Source organism: Lynx canadensis, chromosome A2 (assembly GCF_007474595.2).
Source record: "Lynx canadensis isolate LIC74 chromosome A2, mLynCan4.pri.v2, whole genome shotgun sequence".
In the NCBI taxonomy this organism is placed as follows: domain Eukaryota; kingdom Metazoa; phylum Chordata; class Mammalia; order Carnivora; family Felidae; genus Lynx; species Lynx canadensis.
Genome location: NC_044304.2, coordinates 45,775,774 through 45,788,441, shown reverse-complemented (window position 1 = coordinate 45,788,441; position 12,668 = coordinate 45,775,774). Strand labels below are relative to the sequence as shown.

The following is a 12,668-nucleotide window of genomic DNA, read 5'->3' as shown; positions in this document are numbered from 1 at the left end:
TCCAAAAAAAAAGAGAAAAGGAAATGAAACAAACAAGAAACTATGTGCCTGATTCCAAAAGAAAAAATGAAGAAAAAAGAAAAGAAAGAAAAGAGAAAGAGAAAAAAAGTAAGCCTGGTCTTCTTTCCATCAGAACTGCAGGTGTCATTTTGAAGTACTAGATTTTCAGTACACTTGGTGCATGGGGGGTATTGGCCGTGCTGGTCTTCTGGAGGAGAAGCCTGCTGTCTTGGCTCAGAGTCAGTCTTGCCCCAGTAAATAAGCAGTTGCCAGGAATGGGAGTAGGGAGTGGGGGGGGGGGGGGTGTTGGTGTAATTGAATCCTGCCTCCATTGGGGGCTGCTGTGCTGCTCTCTGAAATCCCACCATGTTGGTTTTGGGCAGGAAGTGCCACCACCCCCAATCTATTGTCTCCTACCAGGAATCTCAGCCCCCCTCCCCGCCGCCCACCATTCAAGCAGCCCTCAGAATAGCAAGGGCAGTCAGTTCACCTTGTGCCACAGCTTTCCTGCATTTATCTTTGGCATGAGGCTGGGATTCAAAACTCGAAGTCTTAGGGGCGCCTGGGTGGCTCAGTCGGTTAAGCTTCTGACTTCGGCTTAGGTCATGATCTCGCAGTCTGAGTCCAAGCCCTGCATCAGGCTCTGTGCTGACAGCTCAGAGCCTGGAGCCTGTTTCAGATTCTGTGTCTCCCTCTCTCTCTGTCTCAAAAATAAATGAACATTAAAAGAAAAAAAATTAAAAAAAAAAACTCGAAGTCTTAAAGGACACAGTACTGCACAGACCCACCCCCTCCTTTGGAGTAGAGCCTCTGCATGCTTTGTTTGAAGTCCTTTGTCCCAGAAAGGCAGTCCTACACCTGCAGTGTGTGGAAAGAAGCTACAAGGTTATATTCCCTCTGGGTGCGCCTCTGTCTCCTGCTGAGAAGACCTCTTGTTGATGCCTACAGGGTCTTTTGTCCTTGTAGAGGCAATATGTCCTCTTCCTAGAGTACTCCAGGAGAGGGACTATTCTCTCCCAGTGCATGCTGGAGATCTCTACACCACACTATGCACTCCCAAGCCAGCTCCCTCCTTCTCCCCAGGAACATGCACCATAGTTCTGCTCTGGAGAAAGTCACAAGCTTCCAAAACATCAGTGTTTAAGCTCCAAAAGCTGTTTGCCAAAAAACCCTGCAGTACTAAGTACTTTTCACTCCCCAGTTTGTGGTCTAGAGAGGTTTTCCTCTTGTGCAAGCCTGATGCCACACTTACTCAACTCCTCTCTCTTTCTCTCCCTTTTGTCTTTCCGTAGAAGGGGTTCCCTCCCCCTCCATGGCACCACAGCTTTTCTCTCACCCAATTCACTTCCATGTACCTCGCACCTGCCACGTTGTCTCTTTCCAACCATGGAGATCCTTTGTCAATTTGCAGACTGATTTCCTGGGTGTTCCAACTGATCTGACCTCAGTACAGCTGTGTTTGAGGGACAATGAAACCCTCCTGTTTCTTATCTTGCTGTCTTTTTTGTGTGTATTTTGATGTCTTTTGGGTATCACTATGCTTTGATTCTTTTATTATGTTCTTTGTGTAGTTGCTACAGGTTTTTCCCTTGTGGTTGCCATGAGGCTTATCTAAAAATCTTAAAATTATAATCTCCTATTTTAAGTTGATAACAACTTTAATAGATGTCCGAACTTTATACTTTTACTTCTCCCCATTACAGTTTAGGTTATTATTGTTATAATGTACATATTTTTATATTGTAAAACTACTAGCAGATTATTATAGTTATGGTTATTTTTACTATTTTCATTGTTATAACTTTTAAACTATGTTTATAAATGAGATATGCATCACTATCACCATGTTACAGAATATAACTTTCACAATATATTTACCACTACCCTTAGTTTTTTATTACCTGTTTATGTTTTTGTGATGTTAGTAAGCATCCTTTTATTTTCACTCAGGAACTCCTTTTAGCATTTCTTGTAAGGGGTCTGATGGTAATGAACTCCCTCAGGTTTGTTTATTCAAGAAAGTCTTGATCCCGCCTTTATTTTTGAAGGACAGTTTTGTTGGGTATAGAATTTTTTCCTGACCATTTTTTTCTTTCAACATTTTGAATATGCAATTGTAGTCTCTCTTGGCCTGAAATGTTTTTGTTGAGAAAGCTGCTGATAAGTCTTATTAGGCTTCCCTTATATGTACTTTTTTCTTTCCTTCTGTTACTTTCAAAATTCTTTCTCTTTGACTTGTAATAATCAGACTGTATCTTCGTTTAGCCCTATCCAGTTTCAACCTATTTGGAATCTTTTGGGCCTCATTGGTTGGGATGTCCATTTCTCTTCTCAGGTTTGGGAAGTTTTCAGCAATTATTGCTTTAAATATACTTTCTTCCTCTTGCTCTTTTTCTTCTCCTTTTGTATTTCCCATAATGTAAATATTGTTTCTTTTCGTTGTGTCCCATAAGTCTTGTAGGCTTTCTTCACTCATTTTTTATTCATTTTGCTTTTGTCTTTTGACTGGATACTTTCTAATATTCTATTTTCCAGGTCTCTGTTTCTTCTTCTATATGGTCAAGTCTGTTTTTAAAATTCTCTATTGAATTCTTTAGTTTACTTATTGTATTTTTCCCCTGTGGGATGTCTGTTTGTTTGTTCCTCTCTATTGCTTTGATAATCTTGTTTTGTGCATAATTTCCTCCCCCCCCCCCGCTAATTTCTCTAGAGGGGGTGTGGCTGTCATTTAGCTTCTTGCCTGGGCATGGGCAAACCAAGCTCTCAGGCTGGCAAAACTCCTGTTTGAGGATCTGAATCAATCAGACCTGCACTGTTTTATGTTTTCAGGTCAGATGGTACCAACAACTTGGTTTTGCATATGAGAAAAGCTACTAGTTGGGAGTAGTACATGGGCACTACAGATATGAACTGTACAGATAGGTTTGTCAAGATCCATGTGCTAGTTGTAGCAAGCTGCTCCCCTGGCTCCATCACATTCAGATTTCCAGTGGTTGTGCCCTGCAGATTCCCCTGAAGTTCCCATGGGGTGAGATCAGAGTTAGTGGCTCCCACAAAGTGACCCACAATGCTAGGGTCACTGGTTGTCCCCCCTAGGTCTTCTCTTCCCACTAAAGGCACTGAAGTTCAGGAAAGACCTCTCAGCCTGATGATGGGCTGGGCTGGGGGAGAGGCAGTTGGGTCAGGGTGTAGCTGCTTCTCTTATACTTCTAATGCAGTCTGTCTGGGGCTCCTTGGTGCAGGGTTGGGAGTGCTTGAACCTCACCTCCATGTTCTAGGATTCTCTCAGTGGTGCCTTGTTCTTGAAGACTTGGTAGTTGTTCTTGTGAAAGGAAGTGAAGTCAGGAACTACCTATGTCATCATCTTGGTGACAGTACTCCCCACTGATGGTGTCTTTAATGAGAGGTAGTTTTGTTTTGTTTTGTTTTGTTTTCTTCTCCCTCTCAGAAGAGAATATGTAAGTTACAGACCTTGGTCTTTCCTTGCCCCAGAGGAGAATTTAGAAGTGTTTTTTTTTTTTTTTTTTGGTATTCCAATGTCCTGTAGGTGTAAAAGGTCTGGGCTCCTTCACTTCTGCTGGGCTTCGTGGCCAGGAAGAATCCAAGCAGGGTTCAGGCTCTGAGCTGTCAGCACAGAGCTCAATGGGGAGCTTCAACCCATAAACCATGAAATCATGACCTGAGCTGAACTGGGATGCTTAACCAACTGAGCCACCCTGGTAGCCCTTAAGCATTATTTTTAATAAGCACTTTACGTGAAAGAAGATCCAGAGTTTACATAACATATTTCTATTGTTACATAGATTGTTTTAAAATTTCTCTGCTTATATATTCTATATATAAGAAGAATGGCTTTCCACATCACATTCTTCTACTTGCTAGATTATTTTGGTAGGAAATTCTATTTCCTAGAAATAGAATTATTATTTCAAAAGATATGAATATTTTTGAGACTCCTGCTATGTAATATTTTTATAGAACTATTATGATGCCATATTCTCTGTTTAACCTTTGAATCTCCTCTTCTCACACATTGCTGATAACTTGCAATATTTTCTGTCACTGTGGGAATGACTACAGCCATCCATTTTGGGCCATTGTTGCCGACAGCCAGTGAACGAGGGCCTTTGACCTTAATTTAGACCCTTTGATAGAATAAGAGTTGAAAGTTATGGTCATGTTTTGTAGAAGTTTATAATCTAACTAGGATAACAAAATTAAAGCATATGGAAAAATTAACAAGCAATTCAAGATAATATCTGTATAATCTTCCTTTATAAGCTACATCTTTCATTAGGAATCTGAGGTTTCTACAACATAGGGTCTCCATGATTAACCAGAGCTCTAAGCTAAGTCTGGACCTCAAACTGCTCTGGGTTTCTGCAGAAGAATTTATTATCCTGTCTTCTCAGTGAATGGCATCTTGAGACACCAACAGTTTCTAATCACGGTCTTCTGGATAATGACAATAATGATGATGATGCCTAACACTTACTTAGCAGTTTACCTTGTTCCAGGCAGAGTTAAGCACTTCATGTGCTGTATTGCATTTTATCTGCTCCAGACCTTTGTGAGGTGATAGTATTATCCATACTTTATGAATGATAAAAAATCAGGCTTAAAGTGATTAGAGATTTCCCCAAGGTCACACAATAGTCAGGGACACAGCTATCATAACAGCCCAAGTCTGTCAGTCCATGGCCTATTATCTGAATACAATGCCATCCAGCCTCTCATGTTGGAAGGGCCGAGAGGCTGAGCTGCTGCTGGGAAATGTTCCCCAGCCAGACTCTCTAGCCAGAGTCTAGCTGCTCTTTGCAAAGGAGTTCCACACAAAGGATTTTGCTGTGTTTGTGGCCATAATGTCAGAAGCCACTCTCCTTGGTGTCTCTTGTCAGGAGTGTTACTGGTCGGGAGTGTTCCCAGGGGACTCGCTTATCAGAGTATTTCTCAGAGACACTTTGATGTCTGTTGAAGTCTGGCTTTCTGAGCTCTCAACACCTGCACATTTAGCCTTACTTTCAGCATCACTTCTGGACCGCATCTTACAGCATTGCACTTGTAGTTCTGCATCAGTTCACAACCCTTGGAAGGAATAAAGAAGGCCCCCAGAGCCCCTTGTATTAAAGCCTTAGTGCTCACACCCTTGGCTTATGGTGAGCACTTGTCCTTCTCCAGGAAGCCCTTTTCAGAATTGCAAAAGTGTAGAATATTAAAGACCCTATCAATTTCTCCTTGCAATATTAAAATCTATACCTCTTGTAGACTTGACAAAAGCCCCCAATTCCTCTTCTACTGCCCTCCTGGTGGGCCTACAGCACATATGGAAATCACACTTGAGGAATATTCTCCCAAGCTAGATAGAAAAATTCGCCTTGTTTGCCTGGATCCCATGTGGGAAGTACTAGGTCTAAGCATTATAGGAGCTCACAGGAGATGCCAGTAAAGGGTACAATAACCAGGGAAGATTCCTTGGAGTAGATTAATCTAGAAATGTCTTCAAAATGGCTAGAACAGCTGGACTTGAATATGGAGGACATTCTGAGAGAGAACACCCTCATGCAAGATGTCAGGATAGAAGAAATTGTTTTTACCAGAATGTGAGAAAGTTGGGCTGACAGCAGGTCCATAGTGTGCACAGAGATTACTTAACCTTCTCTTCTGTTGCTTATGCCCCACAGTTGCTCTGTGTAATGTAGTATTTACAAGGCCAATGCTGAGCACCTCTGGATGTGATAGATAGATCTTGGCAGAAAAAGCTTTGGAAGTAGCAGCTCCCTCTGAATGTTTCCTTTGCAGGAAAGCTAGCTAACTGCCTACTCAGCACATTGTAGTTTTATTGAGGCAGGTGTTTTAGGTTTTTCTTTCTTGTGATTTTTTGTTGTTGTTTATTTGCTTACAGATGTCAAAAATTCAAAATAGTGCTAATAGCAAGGGGAATGTATTGGCTTGTGTAACCAAAAGAAAAGTTCAGGTTAAGTTTCAGGAATGGTTTGATTTAGGTACTCAAAGTTTCCCTGTTTCTATCTTGCAACTCTTAATCCCTCTTTTTTGGCTAACCAGCTCAAACAGAGTCTGGCCATATTCATGTGCCTGGAAGTTTCAAGTGTTCTTCCTTATAGGTCCAAACATAAGAAACAGAAGATTTTTTTATTACTGGTCAATTTGAAAAAGTATCCTGGGCCTATCATTGGACTGAACTGCATCACATGCCCAACTCTGAGCCAAGTCCTGGGGCAAAGGAGATAAGATGTCATGATGGGTCAGCTCTGAGTCATATGCTCACCCTTGAAGTTAGAGATGAAGTACATCCACCCCAACCATACAGACTGAGTTGAGATCATGTATGGTTCCCAAGAGAAAAGTTGGGATGATGTTAACACAAAAGTGGCAAGTATAAGCTAAGTAGTAAAAAACAACCTATGTTTACTATAGCGAGTCTCTGAATCTCCACATATTAGGAACTGGTGTTTTTTTTTTTTGGAAGGCACTTTAGTGTTGCCTGGATTCCCTAGCAGACCACATAGCTGTCCTGCTTTTTGATAGATGTGTCTGCTTCACGTGGCCACTGCAAACATCCTGGAAGTCACTGCCAGGATCGAAGAGTCATTTTGATCTCACCAGGAGGACATAATGGATGCTCTGGATGTGCTTTTGATCTGGTGAGAGGGAAAGGAGGGTAAGTTTATAATCTGACCTTCCTTTGTTGGAAGTGGATAAGTAAAGCTGCTTAATTCAACCTCTTGGAGGCATCTTTGTCAGAAGATAGTACAGTCGTTAAGAACATTGGCCTCTGAAGTCAGACTGCCTGGGTTTGAACCTTTTTTTTTTTTTTCTAATATCAATAAGCCTCCATTTTCTTTCTCTACAATGGGGTGTCCTGAGGACTCAATGAAATTATGCACATAAAGTACTTGACATAGTGCATAGCATATAACTAAGTATGTATATGCTACAAGTTAAATACTCTTTGCCCTAGTACATGATGTCACAACAGCTGGAGCTCAGGAGGATCTATCTATCTAGAAGTATGCAAAGTACAAGGCATATTTTCTTTTATTGTATATGAAACCCGTTTTTTCATCTCCCCTTTATTTCCTGAGGGGCAAGCAAGTCTGAGTGGAATCTCTGTATATGTGCTCTGACAACTAATGGCTTCTGAAAGTCACTGCCACCCCCTTTCTCTCTCCCACACCAGTCAGTCCCAGAGTCTGGCTTATTCTATTTCTGAAATATTTCTTGAATCTGACCTCACTCTTCACTGCCCCTGTCCCAGCTCTAGTCCACAAGCTCTTTCCTGCCTTGGTTAAATCAGAAATTTTTCTAAAAATTTTTTAAATGCTTATTTATTTGAGAGAGGGGGGACAGAGAGGGCATGCACAAGCAGGAGAGGGGCAGAGAGAGAGAGAGAAGAGAGAGAGAGAGAGGGGGAGAGAGAGAGTATCCCAAGCAGGCTCTGCGATGTCAGCACAGAGCCCAGTTCAGGGTTCAAACCCACGAAATGTGAGATCATGACCTTAGCCGAAATCAAGAGGTGGATGCTTAACCAACTGAGCCACTCAGGCGCCCCATAAATCAGGAATTTTTCTTAGCTCCCTGTCACATGTCTTTCTATCTGGTCTCCTCCTTTCCTTTGCTCCTTTCCCTTGCCTGCACAATAATGTCCTAATTCCTTCTCAAGGCGTTGTTTAAAGACTTTTTCCATCTGATTCCAGCCTACCCTTCCATCTGTAAGCATGTTCTCCATAAACCATTGGTTACAGGCTTAACTGCTGATGTTCACTCTTCTCTAAAAACTCCATGCCCCAGCACCTCTACAGTCTTTTGCCCATGCTGTTTTTGCTGGCTGTCTGCCTTTACCTCTTCTCTGCTTGGCTAACTTCTGCATATTTTTTAAAGTTCAACTCCTTTCCCCTGGGTCCCTGCCCCTGTGCTTCCATAGCTAGATGTACATACTATTACTGTACCATTTATCACACTATTTAAAAATTGGCTGTGTGTACCTGTGTCAACTCTTATATGCACCTTAAATTCATGGAGGAAAAGGATCATGGTTTATGCATTTTTATATACCCAGGGCCTAGAAAAGTGTTCAAAAACAGAGGTTATTTTCTGCAATGAATATCTGCTCTTAGGTTGTAAATCAAGAAGGGTGAAACACACTACTATTCATTTCTCTTATACAGCACCATTCTGAGTGATTTTTATGACTTTTTCTTCCTTTTTTTCAATGTATTTTAAACTATATAGTAATAAGAAATACAGGGCTCAATTCTTACTCTTAAAAATATATGTTAATCCCTTTGCCAAGGTAACCACTGTTATTAGCTTGGTGGATATCCTTCAAGATTTTTCAAAAATTATTTAAAATAACAGCTTTATTGAGGTATCCACATACCATAAAATTCACTCCTTTAAAATGTACAATTCAGTGGTTCTCAGCATTTTCAGAGAGTTATGGAACCATCACCACTATCTAATTTTAAAACATTTTTGTCATTAGCAGTCACTCCCCATTTTTTGCTCCCCTGAGCTCTTAATAACTACTAATATGCTTTCTGTCTCTGTGGGTTTGTCTATTCTGGATAATACGTGTAAATGGAATCATACAATAAGCTTTGTATGTCTGACTTCTGTCATTTAGAATAATGTTTTCAAGGTTCATTCATTTCACAGCATGTATCAGTACTTCATTCCTCTTATGGCAAAATAATATTCTATTTTTAGATATAGCATAGTTTGTTTATCCATCTAGCAGTTGAAGGAAATTTGGGTTGCTTCCACTTTCTGACTGTGGTGAATAATATTTTATGAACATTCCTGCACAAATTTTTGTGTGGACATATATTTTCAGTTCGCTTGGACGTGGGCTTAGGAGTGGAACTGCTGGGTCATACAGTAACTACATGTGTAGTAACTACATGAGGAATTGCTAAAATGTTTTCCATAGTAGCTGCACCATTTCACATTCCTACCAGCAATGAATAAGGATTCCAACTTCTCTACATCTTTGTCACCACTTGCTCTTATCTGTTTTACTGTAACCATTGTAGTGAATGTGAAGCATTATCTCGTGGCTTTGGTTACATTTCCATAATGACTAATAATCTCGAGCATCTTTCATGTACTTATTATCCATTTGTGTATCTTCTTTGGAGAAATGTTTATTCAAATCCTTTGTCTATTTTTAAATTGATTATTTGTCCTTTTATTGAGTTGTAAGCATTCTTTATATATTCTAGCTACAAGTCCCTTTCCAGATATATAATTTGTAAATATTTTCTTCACAACCTTTTTATATACATTTAAATAAATATGTATTTATTTTGTGCATTTACTAATATATGTAAAGATTTAAATATGTTTCTCTTTTACACATAAAGGATTATATTTTTTGTATTCTTGTATAGATATCTTCCCCAATCATTGTAAATGTAAATCTACCTTATTATTTTCAAGGCCAAATAGATGTACATAGAACCATTCCCTAGATGATGGGCACTTTTCTGAGTCTCAATATTTTTATAATTATGAACAGTTCTGTACTGGCCATCCCTATAAAGGTCCCTTTCTGCAAATGAGAAGTTGTCTCTCTAGGATATCTTGAAGAGGAATCACTGAGTTTAAGAGTATCTGCATTTTACATTTTAATACAGACTATCAATATGTCTGTTAGAAAGGCTGCGCAAGTATACTTTCACAGAAGTGTGTGGGAATACCATTTCTTTGCAATCTATGCAGCATTCATATTTAAGTGTTCTTGCCACGTGATCAGCAAAATCCGTTAGCTAACTATTGTGTTAACTTGCATGAAGTTGTTTTAAGTTCAATAACTTCTATTAATTGGTGTTCAGAATAGAACCTATCTCTCATTTAATTCTTCTATTCATGACATAGAAAGGAAATGATAGATGGGTTGGAATTGTCTGGATTTACATTCTAGCTGCTATGTGTGTAAGGCCAGCTTAATAAAAACATGGTTCTTTAAAGACTTTCCACTGTATTTTGAGCTGACCAGACTTTTAACCGCAATCCAGAGACTTTTAACTTCACAAAGATGTGGCATTTTATTTTAATAAAGCTATCAACAGTGCTCCCTTTTTGAGTGACTTTTCAAAAGCATCTTTTGTCAGCAGAGGGCTTTTATTAGCTAATGTAACCTTGCTGTACTCCAAGTTAGCAGAGAGAGAAAAGAAATGTCCTTGGGTACCAAATATGGAAAGCTGTGCAAAAATTTTCAAAGGGAAAGAAGTTGTGTAGTTTTTTGAAGCTGCATTTGTCACTCTGTTGTATCTTAACTAATAATAATGAAGTTTTCCAAGGCTGATGTCCAGAAGGTAAAGGCTTACAAGATTATGCCTCCAAACTGACAGTTGTATGAAAAGAAATCACAGAGGATTAATATGTAGAGACCAGGTAAAAGTGTGGCCATGATAGTTTGTATAAGCTCAACTGTAAATGTCTGTAGTCTGAGGCCCTAAAAATGGGGAGTTAGGCAAGAAAATCTTGGAGTGATAGCCTTGACTATGGGGTGGGGTAGCTAGCTAATGAGGGCTTAATCTGACCCAGTATTGATAATTGAGTAGTGCCAATAAACTGTAGGTCATGGGGCAGGCATAATATTGTGGGTTCTGGGCACAATCAGGTGGGCAGTTAATGGTATGATTCCAGCAGTCATTTAGTAATTGGGGGAGACTGTGGACAGGGTCTTACACAGGTGTCAAGACAGTGTTCTGGGACAGGTACACTGCAATGTGGGAATTGATGTGCTGTCAGAACAAAGCCCTCTGACCTTGGTTAACATGGTGGGAATGGCGCAAATTGCATCTCAAACTTAATCTATACAAAATCTTCAATCAAATGGCTTAATTTCAAAACCCTTGAACAGACAAGGTGGGACAATTAATGCATCTTCTATTTGGTTAGGGACTGGCTCACAAAATGAGAGAATGTAATTAATACTGTGGACTTAGTGCTCACAGTGAGGAGTCACTGGAGAAGGCAGGAAGGACACTCTGACAGCATTGTCCCTGAGTCTCCAGATACCACTACAAGTGATCTCTCTCTCATCTTTGCTGGGAACTGGTAGGCAGTGGTGCTTGATGTCTATTCAACTCCAATTCCATTTTGAGGTCTATAATTCAGTAAGGATAGATATAAAAAGGGTTCCTTTTTCATCAAAAGGATAATTACCTAGTTATCAGTGTGCTGGGAAGATGAGAGCTTATGGATTTTTCAAAGAATCATAAGTTCATAAGGGGCTGGGTAAAGTCATTTCATTCTGTCTTCAAGCAGGGCTGAATTTAATTCATCCTTGATGGATGGACACTATTTAAGAAAGATGTCTAGAGAATAATAGTTGACAACCTTCAGTATTTTAGCAATCCTCAATTGTGACATTCCTTCTATCTTAGTGAATATGTTGACATAGAATGAAAGTCCATGGTCCATTGTGTCCTTTTTGGGTAGAGAGAAACCTGCTGTAAATGTCCCTCATTTTCATTAATTCAAAGAACACTTATTGAATACCTACTTTATGCTAGATGTGAGTGATACAAGGGTGAAACAATAGAAAAGACAGATTTGATTCTTGTTGATATTTAGCTGAGAAATACATGATGGTAATAACCAATAACCAAATAATAGTAATGTGATTACAAGTCATTATAAGTGTTATAAAGGGAATACAGTGGTGCTATAGAAAGGAGCAAAAGGAAACTAAGGCCTTGTTTAGATGAGTGGACAGAGACCTCTATTTATAAGTGACATTTACTAAAAGTCCTGAGGTATATGAAAGGGACCAGCATCTTGGAATGCAGAGAAGAGCATTCTTGACAGAGGGAGCAGAATGTGAAAAGGCCCTGAAGTAGAAAGACCATGGTGTGTTTGAGAAATTTAAGAGGTCAGGGGGTGCTCAGTCAATTACGCATCTGACTCTTGAATTCAACTCAAAATTTCAGCTCTTGATTTTCTCTCAGAGAGAGAGGGAGAGAAATATAAGAGGCCAGCATGGCTAACGCAGAGTGGTCAAGGGAGAAGGTGGCATTATTGCTGTGGACCTTGTAAGCAATAATGAGGGGATTGAATTTTATTAAAATAGAATGGTTCTAAAAGATCGCATGGCTGCTGTGTAGCTAATGAATTAGAAGTGGGAAAATCAGAACAGAGAGACCATTTAGGAGGTAGTCTATTGGTTGGTGCCTTAGACTATGTTGGTGGCAGTGAAAATGGGTGGAGACATTTTTGAGATTTATTTAGAGAGTTGGATATATTATAAGGGGAAAGGCACTAATTCAAGGCTGACATCTTCAATTCTGGGTGGAGGAACTGGTAAGATGGTAGTTTCATCTAGGAGATGGAAAATAACTTGGGAATAGATTTGTAGCAGGAAGGATGGGAATTGAAAGTTTGCATTTGCACATGTTAAGTTTGAGGTGCCTGTAAAACAAATAAGTAGAACCGTTAACTCTAAGTCTGAAGTTCAGAGAAGTTGGCACTGGAGAAATACATTTAGATATTAGTCTGATCTTTAAAGCTATGGAAAAAGAATGAAATAATGAATGGAAGAGAAAAGAGAAGGAAAAGGGGCTCAGGTATAAACTCTGTGGAACTCTAACATACCCTCATAGCCTTGAGAAGAAGGAATTGAGTAGAGAGAGCACCAGACT

The 12,668-nt window shown here is 39.7% G+C and overlaps 1 pseudogene; it reads right to left on the bottom strand.

Moving 5' to 3' along the window:
- Positions 1 to 5,044, bottom strand: part of LOC115501277 — a 29,782-nt pseudogene extending 24,738 nt beyond the window's left edge.
- Between the last annotated feature and the right edge of the window lie 7,624 nt (positions 5,045 to 12,668).